We start from the raw sequence: 18,117 nt of genomic DNA, 5'->3' as shown, positions 1-18,117 counted from the left end.
GGTTTCTAAGGATTCCCCATGTGAATATTTTCCAACTTTGGGATGGAGGAAAAGGAAAAAATGTAGAAAAAATTTTTCCTGCTATATTTTTACCCACTCTTTGGATCACTAATCACAAGGCACATCATGTAGTAGTAACACCCCCCAAAATTTCCAAGGTAAACGCCCTTAGTGTGTGTGTATTTTACGTTTAAGGGCAGGAATGTTAGCTTAGGTCTGTGGTCTAAAGGCAAAAAGCTGTTTTTAGAAAATACCAGATTGAGCTTTTATTGTTGATAGGAAATATGTTTAGACATTCTGTTACTTCTGACAAAACAGCTGGCTACAGCTGTAGACTAATTTATATAGATATGACAAGTCCATTTGAGAAACTGCCAAGTGTAATAAGTAGAAACTTGTTGAAAAATAAGGTCACAAGACACTGTAGGAAAAATTTTTCTGTCCCTCTGTTCACTAGCGACCTTATTCAAGTCACTTTTTAGAGGACACACTAGTTTTCTCTCTTGTTACTGATCTTCCATATTGGTAAATATTAAATATTTATAAATTCCTTCCTAGCCTTTATTCTAATTTCTAATTTCTTGGTCCTATTCTTGTACTACCTAAATTATTTAAAGGCATAATACCTCAAGACTGAGAGGAGTCTTAGAGAGCCTCTACTCCAATACCTGCACTTTACAGAAGAGAAAACTAGCCCAGGTCCATGGATGTTCAGTGACTTGTCCAACGTCACACAGTTACTTCATGGAAGGGTCAAAACCTGACTCCTTGAAATGGAGTCACATATAAAAGCCCCCTCCACCCTGAACATTGCTGCAGCCCAATTCTGCATCTTTTAGTACTGTGTTCACCTGTCACCCCCTGCCAGAGAGGCAACACCAGAGAGGAGGGACCAAGATAAGGAACAAGGTGGCTTGCGGTGTACCCAACTGTAACAAGGGCTACCTTTTCTTATCAGCCATAAAAAAAAGAACAAGGGTTTCATTCAGGAGGAGTTATGGCTTTGCCAGTTTGAAGGGGATTCCAGAATTGAGTCTCCCTCATCCTCTTTCCCCCTCCCCACATTCTAAAAATGGATTGTCTGTGTATAATATGTTAATTCATATGGCTCTCATGTGGATATCGAGCTGATAGGAAGGTGGGGAATGCAGGCTGCTGGAGCAATGATATAGGAGAAATGGTCACACACATGGGCTACATAGCTGTCTCCAGGGAGTTTCTACCAGAAAATGTAAGGTCTCTGGGAGTACCGACTTTGTTCTCTGCTATATTCCCTGGTCTCAGAACACTGCCTTGACATGTAGGGGATGTTAATAAATATTTGTTGAGTGAGTGAATGAAAGAAATGGCCCAGGTATGAGGATACTCATACATACATACCTAAATGAACACAAAACACACCCAACACATACCTTCGTCTTCCACTACATTTATTTTTCTCTTTCCCTCGATTACTCAGATGATGGCATAATAAGATGACAGAGGTGATTAACAGCATGCATTCTTTGGTCATTGAGATGCCTTTAGTTTCTCTGCAGGCACGCTTCTCTGCTTACATTTTAATTAAAAATTATAATTCCTCTACAGTGGAATTTCAGGGACAGCTGATGAGGCCCTACCTTTCATCAGTATGTTCTTATATTTTGCCCTCCACTGCTCAAACCACTGAGTCACTGATTTTCTCCCTTGTAGCTCATTGTTCCATTGCTTTCATAGGAAGCTTATTTTCACTTCTATGTCCAACAGAAAAATGGAGAAGCAACTTGATTTCCACTTCAGGGTTAATTGAGAAACTAGTTAATTCTTTGGAGGGTGATAAAGGGAATAAAGACATTTGATTAATGAGCAAATGAACTCAATGTTAGGGTATAGTCCTGGGGTGAGCTGACAAGCTTAGCTGACTATCACAGTGCCACCCCTGTATTTTTCACAAGCCTTCTTGAAAATGTAACCTTGGTACCCACAAGTGTGTAATAGCACAAATCCTCTACCCACTTTATTACAAGAGTTGGAAAAGCCATCTAAAGAGCTCTTTTTAAGGTATTCTTGGCACCACGGCCCATGGCAACATGTTGTTAGATGCATAAGAAGTTGGGAAACCTTTTCTAGATCAGTAGAAATAGAGGTACAATGTGACCCACATATGTACTTTAAAATTTTCTTATCTTTTTAAAAAAATTTTGAAAAAATGTTTATTTTTGAGAGAGAGACAGAATGTGAGCGGGGAGGGGCAGAGGGAGAGGGAAACAGAACCTGAAGCAGGCTCCAGGCTCTGAGCTGTCAGCACAGAGCCTGACGCAGGGCTTGAACTCATGCAAAATCATGACCGGAGCCAAAGTTGGACACTTCATCTGACTGAGCCACCGAGGCGCCCCATCTTTTCTCTTCTTTTTGAAAGAGAGAGAGATGAGCAGGGGAGAGAGGCAGAGAGAGACACACACACACACAGAGAGACAGAGAGACAGAGAGACAGAGACAGAGACAGAGAGACAGAGACAATCTTAAGCAGGTTCCACACTCAGCACAGAGTCTGACTCAGGGTTTGATCCCACGACCCTGAGATCATGACCTGAGCCAAAATCAAGAGTCCTACACTCAACTGACTGTGTCACCCAGGTGCGTCTGATCTCCCGGTTGCTGTGCAGAGACTAGATGGAAAGTACTAAAGAATGAAAACAAAGAGGCATGTTAGTGAGCAGTTTCAATGGTCTAGGCAACAGATGATGAGATTTGGATAGGAGCTTCCAGCAGAATGTCTAGGTTTGCTTTTTTGAGGAGGACATCTGACAGCAACAGTTATACCGCATAGCTTAATGTTAAGGGGGAGGAAAAAGTGGTGGGTAAAATGCAATGTTGGCTGACGGAGGTATATTAATATATTAGGGGAAGCATCACTTAAACTCTTCTTCCAAGATTTGTAGCTATCATCTATGTCCTAAAAAAGGAGTCACACTATTCTTTGATGTTTCCTAAGCCCGTATAAGGAAAAGAATTTAAAAGAAAACATAACCAGAAACACTTACATTGTATTTTAAACGACCACAATAAATCTGTTGCAGAACTAAATAAAGCATGTAGTTCAGGTTGCTGAAGCATTACATCTCCTCCCAGCCACTTATTAGCCCATAGCAGTTTTATGTCTGTCACCATCATTGCACTGAAACAGCTTCTGCAAAGAGCTGTATCAATTTGGATGCTTCATATTGAAATCAGCAGATGTGATTTACATGGGCACATGAAATTAAAACGTTCAGAGCTAGATGAGTTTTAGCAAAGGCTTGATTGAGTGGCCTATCACAGTGACCAATGACCTGGCTTCTTTTTGGCTGTCTCCGGATGACCACCAGTAGCTCCTGAGCCCATTTGCTTTCTTGTTCACATCCAGAGCCTCCATGTCCCAGAATTTCCAATAAAATCCTATGGTTTGCCTAGACCACCTCTATGTGCCCAGCCCTGTGGCAGCAAGGTGCTGTCCTTGGGAACTAAGGGCTGGGGTCGATCCCACATAATTCGTATGGCTGAGAATGCTGAACAGGGGATTGATTTCTCAGAGGAAATTTGGGATTCTCACCCCAGAAAGCAGAAGAATAAAAACTGTACAAACAAACAGCAAATATCCACTTAATCCAAATAATGTCTTTTAATCATCATCTAACCTTGTGTGACCTCAGCTCCTCTTTGGATGAATCTTTATTTAATTATACCACTCGTGCCCATTCCTTGCTACCTCTGTGATTACTGTATTCATTCCTCTTTGGAAGACCATCTCCTTCCCTCTGCCTCTTAAATGCTGGCATCCCCCCAGGCTCTGTTCTTAGCCTTGTTCTCGTCCTGCCCTGCCCTGTCCTTGAGTCAATAGACCCAAGCCCAGATTCAACTATTACTGGTACAGAGATTCCTGATCTGGGTTCTAGCGAGCTCTTCAACAATTCAAGTAAGACTTCAGGAAGTTAATGAGCCTCCCCAAAACTGTATGCACGTATTATATATATATATATATATATATATATATATATATATATATATATATATATATATATGTATGCAGGAAAAAATTGATAGCTTTCATTAGTTTCTCATAATCCTTCATGACCTTAAAAATCCTTCAACACCCTTCATTACTTTTGCCATTATCACCACAAAGTACTATCTCCCTTCAGATCTCTTTCCACAGCCCTAACTTCACCTCCACTTTCCACCTTTCCTACTGTCTCCTTTCTGATGTCCCACAGGCATTTTAGTTCAGATCAGATCAGCATGCATTTTTAATTTTGATTTTTTTGTTTGTTTGTTTTATTTCTTTTAGGTATGAGCCAGTCACTCACTGTTTTTCACTGTTTAGGTCATTCAGGGCTAAGAAATGGTCCCTGATTTCCAGTGGTCTTTGGTTTAGTGAATCATTTGATTCACTTGAAATTCAATGTTTGCTTTCCTAAACCTCTTTTCTCATGTTCACTATTTTATTTAAGGACCATAATTGACCTTTCTGCCAAGGTGGAAACCCAGGAGCCAGTCTAGTACCTGGGTTCTAGTGGAGGTAGTGGGTGTTCAGTCTCTCTAAATTTTTCTGTAGATTGAATATTTATATTTTACAATAAAATATAATTAAGAAATAAAATAAATGCAATTTCATAGTTTAAAAACCCTTATTTTTTTTTGTAATGCAAACTATATAAATAAAGTTTGACAAAATATTTCCCTGTCATTAGGGATAAACTAAAGAAAATGAATTTTAAGAGTGCTGTGGTAGGACATGTTCCACTTACAAGGGTACCTAAACATTTCATTGGAGGGGCAATGTGAGGTTTTTACATTTATTCAAGAGAGACCATGGATTGAAAAATGGAGAAACATGGTATGCCTGGGTGGCTTAGTTGATTAAGCCTCCAACTCTTGATTTTGTCTCAGGTCATGATCTTATGGTTCATGAGACTGAGCCCTGTGCAGACAGCATGGAGCCTGCTTGGGATTCTCCGTCTCTCACTCTCTTCCTCTCTCAAAATAAATATATAAATCTTAAAAATGGAGAAACACTTTGCTACCCCTTAAAAAACAAATGTAATCTGCCACAAAAACTCATCCTTCTTATCTTCCATATCTTTCTCATATTCGTCACTCTCCCTTCCATTTCCATTGCTGTTGCTTGAGTACTGGGTCCCTCTGCAGCATCACTTCCTTGGTCTATTGTACTATTTGCAAATATCCCCGTACCCTCTTTTGTCATCCAGTCTCACTCCTTCCTTTCTTCTCTCTGCATCCTATACAGAAAACCAGAAAGATCATTTTTCACCAGAAAAAAAATTTTTTTTAAATGCTGGTCACTCCAGCATAAAACCATTTAGTGTCTCCAAACTTTTTGGATTGCTTTCCAAACCTTTTATAATCTGGCCTCTCCTTACTCTTCTTCCAGCTTCATGCTCTCTCCTCTTTCCTTCCCCTCTAATGTATATTCCTGAACTCCGGAGATGCTCTCTTTAGGAGGAGCCATGACCTCCAAAACTTATCTCACACATCTTGTCCTCTATCCAGGATATCATTTCCTACTTTTTCACATTATCACAATGAGAAATTAAACACTTCACAACATAGCCCATGCCAGTTGTGATCTAGCAGCAATACACTCATATCTATAGAGAATATTATTATCAATTCTTTTATTCAAAGAGCTCCTTCCTGGCCACTCATCTTCTAACTATATAGATGCATCATTATTGTTTCTCATCTGCATAATGAGCACAAGACAAAGTATTTTTTTTCTTTTTATTTAGAAACAAATTTTCATCCTGAAATGTAAAACAGAACTACAGGACATTATCATTTAACTGACATCAGACTTTTTCTCTTTTCATTAATCTTAACGTCTGAAGGATTTACTGAAGTCCCACATTCCTTGCTCTGACACTTAAGAGTTAGGAACAGCCACAGAGACTACAGCTGGGAGATAAGACGTAGATTAAAAGAACCATTAACTCACAATGGCATTAGAAAACCATAAGGGTTGAATTCAATTTGGATTTGGGTTCAAAGCACTAAGTAAAATGAGAGGTAGAGGCTGTAAATAGTTTTTAGTGCCCTGGAACTCAACTTTTTCCTTTGGAGCGGTAACAGAGGAATCACATTGCCAAAGATTAGGTAATTTGTTAGCCACTCTCTCCTTCTTCACGAACCACTAAATTTCTGCTGCTTTATTCAGAGAGCCTGTATATCTAGTGGCTAGGAGTACATCCTGGGAGCCACATTTCCAGGTTTGAACCCCTGAATCTGGACCTTGCTGTGTGATCACAGGCAGGTGCTTAATACTATTTGTACCTCACTGTACTCATCTTTAAATGGGGCTCATAGAACCTGCCTTAGGTAATGTTGAGAAGTTTTAATAAACAATATATGCAGAATTGTTAGGGCAATGTCATACAAATGCTCTACATATTTAGCTATCATTATTTTCTAATAAGATTCATGCCTTTTTAGAGGGCCTTGTCAATTATATTAATTTCCCCAGGGTTGTGAGGGGACTAATAATAGTGGATCCTTATGAAGACTTCCCATGTGCCAGGCACTATTCTGAGCACTTAACATCTACCCCTATCTTAGAGATGAGGAAGCTGAGGCATCCCAGGGGATACAACTTCAAACTGGCTGCTCTTTTTTTTTTTTTTTAAACATTTATTTATTTTTGAGAGAGAGAGAGAGAGAGACAGAACAAGCAGGGGAGGGGCAGAGAGAGAGGGAGACACAGAATCTGTGCTGTCAGCACAGAGCCTGATGTGGGGTTTGAACCCATGAACCATGAGATCATGACCTAAGCCAAAGTCAGACCAACTGAGCCACTCAGGCACCCCAAATTTGGCTGCTTCTAAGCACTGCAGAGAGGGAAATGCAGGGAGGGCAGTTTTATTTATTTATTTTTTTTTTTAAATTTTTTTTTTTTCAACGTTTATTTATTTTATTTTTGGGACAGAGAGAGACAGAGCATGAACGGGGGAGGGGCAGAGAGAGAGGGAGACACAGAATCGGAAACAGGCTCCAGGCTCTGAGCCATCAGCCCAGAGCCCGACGCGGGGCTCGAACTCACGGACCGCGAGATCGTGACCTGGCTGAAGTCGGACGCTTAACCGACTGCGCCACCCAGGCGCCCCGAGAGGGCAGTTTTAAAGAAGAAGTATAGTTGACCCTCAAGCAACATGGGTTTGAACTGCTCAGGTCCACTTATATATGGATTTTTTCCAACAAATACAGTGTAGTACCATGCATGTATTTTCCCTTCCTTATGATTTTCTGAATAATATTTTTTCTCTAGCTTGCTTTATTGTAAGAATCCAGTATATAATACCTAATATATATATAAAATGTGTGTTAATCGACTATTTATAATTATTGGTAAGAGCTTCTGGTCAAAAGTAGGCTATTAATAGTTATGTTTTGGGGGAGTCAAAAGTTATACGCGGATTTTTGGCTGCGTGGAGGGTCAGCACCCCTAACTCTTGTGTTGTTCAAGGATCAACTGTGCTAAAATTTTAGTCTTACTCTACTCATTATGTCTGCTTCCTCCTTTTAAACACAGTTCCAGGTAGCTAGATTTGAGTTGGGTAGGATATCTTGGGCACAGATTAGGATTACTGACAAATTGCATGCAACTGACAGTCCAGGTAATCTGTAGATCATCTCCCCCACACCTCCCCCAACGGTAAACACCAGAACCAAAGCCAGGCAGTTCAGCTGTGTCATTGGTTTGAAGGGCTAAGGGGGCTAAGGATACAGGTCTATACCAGGGCATAGTGGCAGAGGTGGGCAGAGGAGCCTGGAGTAAGGCCCTGGGCCAGTAGAAGGCAGTGCCATCATTCATTATGTGGTGGTACCAGAAGCGAGCAGAGAAAAACTCAGGAGGAACATAAATTTGGCATGAAAAACTGTTCCCAAGTCTATGCAAAACAAAATGCAGCCATACAACTTTCTTTTATTTTTGAGTTGTAGAACTACATCGGAGCTAATGAAAAATCACTGTTTCCTCATATCCACAGGGACAAATGGCAGGGGAATAAGAGACGTGTGCACAAGGATTATCATTGTAGCATTATTCAGCACAATAGTGAGAGAATTGGAAACTGCCTAAATGTTCAACAACAGTGGAAATGAAAAGTAAAATAAGAAAGTACTACCTGGTTTAATATGATGCAGCCATAAAACTGATAATTATAAAGACTGTGGAATAACAGAGAAGCATACTTAAAAATATTTTAAGCAAAAGAAGCAGAGTGTAAAATTGCATCTCTATTATGGCGATAACTATGCAAAATTATGTAGGTAGACTGGAATTGGAAGAGAACACAAAAATATGTAAAGTGTGAATTTGGTTGAGGTTGTGAATGATTTTTCCCTTCTTATTGTTATAATTTAGGCAGGGGTTAGGTGGAATTCTAAGTAGAATATAGAACAAGTGTAGAAGCAGAAGGGTGAAAGAGAAAGTTGCATATAGGATAATACAAACTCAGCATGTCCCAAAGTGAGCTTTTATTTTCTCTAAATCCTTCCCTCTTTCCAGGGAAAGGCACTATTATTCATATACTTAAGGTATAAACCTGGGAATCATCCCAGACATTTTCATGGAACATCCACATCCGATCAGACACCTCATGGTGATTCTAACTCCATAACTGCCTGGAAGTCAGTCCTTTTGTCTCTTTCCTCACTGATCTTGCCTTAACGTTAGGTCCATACCAACTCTCATTTAGTTATATTTTTTCCCTACACTTCCCAAATCTTATCCAGTCTCCTCAATGGTACCAAGACTAGGCTTTCCAAATAGAAATTAGATTATGTCACTTTTATTCTTGAAGTCCTCAGCGACACCCCTGGGCTGGGCAGGAAGATGAACAACTCTTAGGCATGACTCAAAGCCTCATCTGATAGGACTTTGCCTTCCCTCTGCAGGTATTAAATCTATAACAAGCCATGATGATGAGTCATGCTGCAGGGATTTGCTCTCACTGCTTCTTCTGCCTGGAATATAGTCCCTGTCTTCTTACATATCTTTATTCCCCATCACACTTCATTAATAATCTGTCTGGCTATAGGATTCCAAGTTGGACATCTTTTCCCCTCAATACTTTGAAGTCATTGCTCTAAAGTCTTCTCTCTTTTAGAGACACAGTTGAGAAGCTTGATGACGTTTTGATTTCTGATTCTTTGTATATAAATGGATTTCTTCTCTCACCCTCTCTCCCCATTCTCTCTCTCTGTTGCTCTCTCTCTCTCTGTCTCACCCCCCCCCCCCCTCAGCTTTTAAGGCCTTTATCCCTGGATCCCTGGTGATCCAAAATATCATTGTGATATATCCTGGTGTGGGTCTTTTTTCCTTCACTTTGCTGGAGATATGATGGGTTCTTTCAGTTAAGAAACTCATTTCCTGGGGCGCCTGGGTGGCTCAGTCGGTTAAGCCCAGGTCATGATCTTGCAGTCTGTGAGTTCGAGCCCCGCGTCGGGCTCTGGGCTGATGGCTCGGAGCCTGGAGCCTGTTTCCGATTCTGTGTCTCCCTCTCTCTCTGCCCCTCCCCCGTTCATGCTCTGTCTCTCTCTGTCCCAAAAATAAAAAAAAAAAAAAAACAACAACAAAAAAACGTTGAAAAAAGAAACTCATTTCCTTTAGATGTAAGGAATCTTCTTTTATGATTTCTTTCATCATTCCTTCCCTTCCATTTTCCCTAGTTATGCTTTCTTTTTAAAAATTTTTAATTTTCTTTTTAATTTTTAACTTTATTTATTTATTTATTTATTTAGGCCACAAGCAGGGGAGGGACAGAGAGAGGGAGAGACTGAATGCCACGCAGGCTCCACACCATCAGTGCAGAGCCAGTTGCGGGGCTTGAACCCATGAATCTCAAGATCATGACCTGAGATCCAGTCAGAGGCTTAACTGACTGCACCATCCAGACGTCCCCTCTAGTCATACTTTCTTAAACTCCTTTTGTTTGGATGCCAGACCTCCTGAATTGCTACCCTAATCTTTGTTAGTATTTTCCCATTTCCCCATTCTTTACTATTTATTTTTCTAGGTTGTTCCATTTCCCTGCTCTTTGTTATTTATTTTCTAGATTTCTTCAATGAAACTTCTAAATATCTATTGAGTATAAAACATTTTAAAAATTGTATTTTTAATTTCCAAGAGCTATATATAATTCTCTTAATGCTTCATTAAAAAATCCATTTGTTTGTAATTTATGTATGGAATATCACTGGAAACATTAAGGACAGTTTTATTTCTGTTTACTTTAGTTTTACCTCATGTTTCCAACATGAACTGTGTTTCGTTTAGATACATTTTTTTTTTCTATCTATTTTGGTTTTTCTGTTCCATGTTGGAGCTTTTCCAATATCTGTTGTGCCTTGAATGTATACTCCTTAGAATGAGACACTATAAAAAGTTGATTCGAGATTCTGTGATTGTGTGTTTGTGGGTGTATGTTGGGGGACTGGGTCTGTTGAATGAGGAGCTTCTCTGTAGGGTGATTGGACCTGCCTGATATCAGTGTCCTTATGTTTTTTTTCCCCTTGGTCTAGTTATTTTTCCTAGAGAGGAATACTCCATTTTTATATTCGGAAAACAAAAGGAGATATTCTGGTGGTGTAATTCTGGCTGCCAGCAAAGTGAGAGGTGATCAAGGGAAGGGGGTTAGGGAATATCATCCCCAATGTGGAAATCCCCTGAATTCTCCTGTTTTCAGTACAATGTCTCATCTTCACTCTCAGCTCACGGATTCCTGAGCGGTAACTGACACTTCTTTTCCTGTGCTTTTCTGGGGTTTGGCCTCTTCATTGCTATTATCCTCCATATGCGCTTCTATTTCCACTTTTCTTTGACCTGCATTGTCAGCTAACTCCTATCTATTCTCTTTTCATTTTCCAAAATTTGCTGATAAGCCTCATCAACTACAGCCTTTGTTCCCTTTTTCTTTATCTGTGTGGTTTTTGTTTTTGTTTTTTAATTAAAAAATTTCCTTACTATGGGGGCACCTGGGTGGCTCACTTGATGCAGCATCTGACTTTGGCTCAGGTTATGATCTCATGGTTCTTGGGTTTGAGCCCCGTATTGGGCTGTCTACTGTCAGCGTAGAGCCCACTTCTCTCTTTGTCCCACCTGCCTCTGTCCACCCCCACCCCGCTCACTCTATCTCTCTCTGTCAAAAATAAAAAAAAAACTTAAAACAATTTTTTTACTGTAATTGTAGATGAGTTTAGGTGGGGATGGTGATAAATACATATACTCAATTTATGATGTTCCATCAGCCCCTTTTTGACCTCTGTTGTAGGTCATAGTCAAGTCGGATGTAGGTTTGGTGATACTGTTAGGAGGTACGTAGCTGTGGTCCAGAAAGCATTTCTTGGATGGTAAATGGATGAACTCATGCGTGATGACACAGTCCCTTCTGCAGCCTAAAAGTCTGAACATCTGAGAACCTAGGGTTCTGTCTCCTCTCACCCTGCAGTTTCTTCTTACCAAACACAGTGACTTTTAGGGACTTCTTAAGGAACAAGCAATACACTGGAAGCAGCCACTGCTCATTGTACCCTTGGTTTTGTGCATATCATGGTCCTGCTAGTTTGAAGGTTTGGTAGCCAACTCAGACTTAAACTGAGTCTCCAATATCCTTCAGCTCATTGGCCCTGACCTAACCTAACCACGCATTTCTGGGAAAACATATTGGCTCTTATATTCTTTTGTTCCCTTTCTACCTCGGTTTGTACTGTCCCAAAACTTCTAATATTTATCATATTTATTTTCATGTCCTTTCCAAGGGACATGGCCCATAATAGATGCTCAATATTTATTCACTGAATGAATGAATACAGAGATCAGTGAAATGTTAGGTGAAATACGTAAAATCTCAGTTGTTCTGATTATCTCCAGTGATTTACAGAAAAAAATCAATGTTCTTATTGATTCTTACTAGGAAAGTAAGTAATCCTCAAAGATTAAACAGCCTTCCTTTGATTCCTTCTCTCATTAAGAATTAAAGTCTCCATTTCTTTCTTTCTTTTTCTCTTTCTTTCTTTCTTTCATGGCAGCATATTGTTTCTTTTTTTTTTTAATATGAAATTTATTGTCAAATTGGATTCCATACAACACCCAGTGCTCATCCCAACAGGTGCCCTCCTCAATGCCCATCACCCACTTTTCCCTCAATTATTTCTAGATCTGTGTTAAAATTTATCTTATTCTAGTTGGTTTTGCAGTTGGCTATCCACCTGCTTTTGTAATATTATAAGTTTCTTAAAGGCAGAGGTTATACCAATTGTCTCTGCCTTTCCATGGTGCAAAGCATAATTAATAGATACAAAGAATTCAATCCAGGGGCGCCTGGATGGCTCAGTCAGTTAAGTGTACAATTATTGGTTTAGGCTAAGGTCATGATCTCACAGTTCCTGGAGTCAAGCCTCTTTTTGGTTTCTGCGCTGACAGTGTGGAGCCTGCTTTGGATTCTCTCTCTCTCTCTCTCTCTCTCTCTCTCTCTTTCTCTCTCTCTCTATCTCTGCCTCTCCCCTCATTCATGCTGTCTCTCCAAATAAATAAACATTAAAAAAAGAGCTCAATACATGTTTGCAAAATTAAGTTGAACTATCTTGAATTTGTCACAAATTCAAAGGTAGAATATGTGTTGATGAGAGTGTAAGGTATCTGTGAGCAAGGGAAGAAAATTAGCAGAGATTTGCTGTTTGCTCTGAATGACTTTACTACTGGAAATTGATCAACTAAAGTTTTAACTCATTGAGCAGACTCTGATACCATACTCTCCTCCATTCCTTTCCTTGAACTTTCCAAAGAACTTTCCAAAGAACTTTCTTGATGGCCTCAAATTACAAAGCTTTGGCACATAAGTCAGTAATATAGCAATATGTTCAGCGAAACAATAAATGGTCATCACCAAAGCAGTCGATAATGTGAATAATGTTTTTAAATTTTTTTTTAATGTTTATTTATTTTTGGCAGACAGAGAGAGACAGAGAATGAGCAGGGGAGGAACAGAGAGAGAGGGAGACACAGAATCTGAGGCAGGCTCCAGGCTCTGAGCTGTCAGTACAGAGCCCGACGTGGGGCTTGAACCCACGAACTGTGAGATCATGACCTGAGCTGAAGTTAGTTGCTTAACCGACTGAGTCACCCACGCACCCTAATAATTTGAATAATCTTATGATTAGTATTCTGATACATATTCTCAGATCTACACAGAATTACTTTTCTATTCATTTTAGAACAATACCATGGGAAAAATCTAATTTTTCCTCCTACTCCTCCTTAAAAAGAGGGAACAAATTGTGTAAAGCGACTGGTGCTGATTCCTTGAAGATGTTGAATGACAAGGAGAATGTAGTGACCTCAGCATGAAGAGACTAGAATGAAGTAACTGATCATCTGCAATGATTACTCCACAAGTACAAAATGCAGCTAAATGGATGGCATGATTCAACTCTTAAGTATAGTGTGGCTCACTCCACAGAGTGTAAACACAGGGCCTAGCAGCTTGGACCGTTCTTTCTGAAAAAAATGTTATTAAGTTACTTAAGACATTTAGAAAGTGTATTTATTCTAATCACTGTAATCATAACAGGCATGTGTGTAGGTGCTTAAAATAACACAAATGTCACCCGTATGATATAAGTCGCTGAGAAGTGAAAATGGTTTCCCAAACTGCAAATAGCCAGGATAACAAATATATTTTATGTTCAAAATCTGGGTCACTTTAATACCAAGAAACCATTTAATGGTGACAGTAAAAAAAAATTAAACTTCAAATATGGGGTTTAAGGTTTAATCGGATTTCTGAAAATAGTTAATAGCACAATCTTTAAAGTGCGAAAAGAAAAAATATATATATATATATATACAGTAAAACTTTGGATTGCGAGTAACTTGTTCCATGAATGTTCTGCGAGATGGGCAAACATGTCTAATAAATTTTAACTTGATAAATGAGTAATGTCTTGCAATATGACTAGTACCTGTTGCTGACTGGCACATGATCACAACTGAGCCAATGGTTCCTGAAACTCACTTTTGATATACAAGTGCTTTGGATGACAAGCATGTTTCTGGAATGAATTATGCTCGCAAACCAAGGTTTTACTGTATATGTAATATGAGTTTTGGATGACAGTATGAGATGCTCTGAAAAAGCATGAAATAGGAACAAAAATTAGTAATTTGAAGATGATTCATAAATTGAGCACTTAAATTTAAAGGCTCCTGGAAGCTGTAGTGGCTGGAGATGTAGGACAATTCAGGTCAAGAGTCTGCAGGGAAGTAAATAAGCCTTTCAGCTAGAAGTAGATCAAGTGAGAGCACCGGGGTGCCATATTCTCAAGGCCATGACTGTCATTCAGGTGCTAGACTTAGTATGTTCCCATCTGCGATAGTTCCTTCTTTCTCAAGCCTGTATCGCCTCCTGTACCTAACCATGGCTTGTGAATTGGTGCACACCTCCTGAATCCTCACCTAGCTTCTTGTATTTGCTTACCCCAGTTGTGTGTTCAATTCCGTCTGGTTGCCTTACCCAAATCGCGATTGCTTACTTTATATGGTGGGCTTATTCTGATTTATACTTTAAGCCCATGAAATCTTTAGTGACTCAAGAGGACAGGTCTAATTCCTTCCCTGGGTGGTTCAAAGACTTAAGAATATTTTATTTTGCCATTAAGGGTAAAGGGGTGATTTGAATGAGTATTATGGAATAAGAACAGAGTTATATTCTCCATGGAAAATTTAGCCAGATAAAATACAATATTTTTTGAGTTATTTTAGTTCTTGATTATATAGAATGAACAATGCTTTTGATTTCATCTAGGACTCTGATTCCTCAGCTGTGAAAATTGATGGAAAACAAGGTTATTTTATAATTTTCAGTTTTCTAACGGTGAAAATCAACAAATATATTCTGCCTTCATCTTCCCTGACATTTCCCAGGGTTGGCCTCCTTTCTTTTTTTTTGTGATACTTCTTTCTTTATCCCCCACTCTCTCTTCTCCCACTCTCTTTCGGGATCCTACTCCTCTCCAGATATGGTCATTACCCTTCATTCCATTCCTTGTTTGTTTGTTTTTTAGGTTTATTTATTTTGAGAAAGAGAGAGCATGGGCAGGTGAAGGGCAGAGAGAGTGAGAGAGAGAGAGTCCCAAGCAGGCTCTGTACTGTCAGTGAGGATCCTGATGTGGGACTTGAACTCACAAACCATGAGATCACGACCTGAGCTGAAATCAAGCATCGAATGCTTAACCAACTGAGCCACCCAGGCAGCTCTCTATTCCCTGTTCTTTCTCTCTCTACTGCTGTAGCTTCCACTATCACCCACTGGTAATGGCTCAAGTTTATATATCTAACCCTTTTAAAAGTTCCAGGCACATATTTCCACTGCCTGCTGGAACATATCCTTATGTTTATATCCACCTATATTTAAAATTCATTATTTCCTTACAAATTCAACATTGTCATGCTATAACAGTCCCTATCTTTCCCAGTCATCTTTGACCATGGTCTCTCCTTCAGCCCTTCAATCTAAGTGGTTGCTGCTAATTTTAATCTCCATAGTCATTCTTGTACATCTTCTAATTTTTAAAATCACCACTGTCCTCACTTATTGTTTGGTTACCAGTAGTACAGTTCATATAGGAAATACAGGACATGTGCTTTTTGCTTTACCTTTATTTATTACCTTCATTGCCTTTACCTGGATTATTCTAGTTGAATTCTAACTGACCTTCCTGCTACCACTCTTTTGCCCACTTAAACTATATATAGCTGCCAGATTACTCTTTTTTTTTTTTTTTTAAGATTTTATTATTAAGTAATCTCTACACCCAACGTGGGGCTTGAACTCAACCTGAAATTGAAGAGCTGCATGCTTCACTGACGGGGTCAGCTTAAGATTACCCTTAAGGCACAGGTCTGACCAATCGCTAGTATCCAGTGATGTCCAAAGCAGTCGAGGCATTCCTTATAACTAAATGAGATCCTACTCTTCATCTGAATTTCTAAAGTACTTTTACATTTCTGAAGGCAATTTAAATTTTTTGTTGCAATGTTTTTTGATATAGATGATGATAAATAGGATGGATGGATCTTAGTATGTGCAGGCACATACTTCTAGTGCCTGCAGATTACAAAACCAGTTAATTCCTCTTCTGGGCTTAAATCTTAAAGCTTATTTCTTTCTGGGCATACCATGGATATCATTTATACTTGGTAAGAAAGCATTTTTTTAAACAACTGTATATGTAGTATTTTATTATTTAATGTGAACATATAGAAGTGTGTTATATTATTTTTATAATTTATGTCTAAATATTTTGTAACAAATAATGTTTTTATGAGCCTTAATTCTGATGTTTATTATTTATTTATTAAAATTTTTTAATTTGAGTCTAGTTGACACTACAATTTGTTAATTAATGAACGGACTCAAGCATTTTAACAGTCTAAGCAATCTATTTTTATTCAGATGGAGTTACTTTCCTAGATTACTTGTACTTGCAACAAAAGCACTATGTGATTAAATCAAACAAAGTACATCATTGAGTTTTTGGTAGAAAAATCTGTTTTGCTAACAGTTTTCGTTTTCCTTATAGAAATAATGCTTATTGTAAAAATCTAATACAGAAGTGTGAAAAGTAAAGTGTTAGTTTCCTTTCTCCAATATCAGAGCCCACACTTAATAACTGGATTTATATCCTTTAGCATTATTTTTCTATGCACACACAAGCATTTGAAATAAATGTGCACTTATATTATTTCCTTTACAGAACTAAGGAAAGCATCCTGGTAAACATGTTGTCTGTGATCCACCCACATCCTCTGGAGCTTGCTTAACAGTTCTGGCCCCATGGCTAGTCTCTGTGCTTGCTGAAGGCTGCCTCTGGGCTACCAGAGCAGCTTTGTTTCACACAAAGGGCTGGAAGGGCTTGGGAGCTGATGACCCACTAGATCAGGCTGTAGCCAATGACAGAGTGGTAGACGAGAAAGTCACCTCCAGACTCCTTTTGGGATCAGACTGAGGCTGAGTCTGAGACTTTGCCTAAAATCATACCCTATTTGACTGAGCCTTCCAGGTCCTGCTTACCCTACTTTCTATCAGTTTCTGCTGGACCACTTCCTTAATATGTCACATGCATGTAAGTCAATGACTCAGGGATGGCTGCTAAGAACTAGCCTAGGACAATCATATAAGTTAAGCCAACCTTTCTCTCTGGTCAGTCAGGAGTGTGAAGCACTTATTCTTGCAGTACTCTCTCTGGCACTCTCCTAAATATCTTCATACATTTTTATATAGTCACTTCCAAATGTGAGAAAAATGCTAGTGACTTAACACCACTTTCTTTTGTGTTTGAAAGGGCAGTGATAAAATTGCAATGCCCATTAGCATTCTCTCCCTCACCTGAACTAAACATCTAGGAATAGGTAAAAAGGAAACAAAGAACTGGACAAGACTGACATATTGGGGGAGAATCTGTGACTGTCTCAATGTGATTTTCTAACGAAATGACCTCAGGCTTTATGTAGAGTCAATGAAATCTCATGATCATGAATAATGTTAAAGAATTTCTCAAGACCCTTAACATTTGAAAAAGAGATTTTAAATTCTTATAATTAAGACAACATCAAACATAACGTATCGGCTTGCAACTGTTTTGTTCTCTTTTAAGAAACAAGTAAACAAACAAAACCACTTCTTGTCATTAAGGTTCTTCAACTGCTTGTAATCCAGGGGGAGACAAGCTTATAAAATAAGCTAAAAAATAACACAGGATATTCTATAATCAAATTCACATGGTCCATATTGTAGACATTTAGAGAAGCATGTAACTATTCTGTGCATATGTTATCAGGAAAAGTTTCACTGAATGTTGACATTGGAATTGAGTCTAGAAAGTTGTAGCACCTAGATAATGGAAGGTCAAGCATTCCAAGTAGAAGTTCATGAATAAGTTCTATGCCTAGAATTAGGATACTTGGTGTGCTTTAGGGAGAGAAGGAAGCATTAAAAACACCTTGACCAAAGCAAAAGACATGAGTTCAGGAATCACATTCTAATGGGGTTTTTATATGGTTGCAGTGGCAAGGTGATGTCAGATAAT

This window comes from Puma concolor, chromosome B4 (genome assembly GCF_028749965.1).
Source record: "Puma concolor isolate L17-30 chromosome B4, mPumCon1.1.hap2, whole genome shotgun sequence".
Classification (NCBI taxonomy): domain Eukaryota; kingdom Metazoa; phylum Chordata; class Mammalia; order Carnivora; family Felidae; genus Puma; species Puma concolor.
This window is presented reverse-complemented; position numbering follows the sequence as displayed.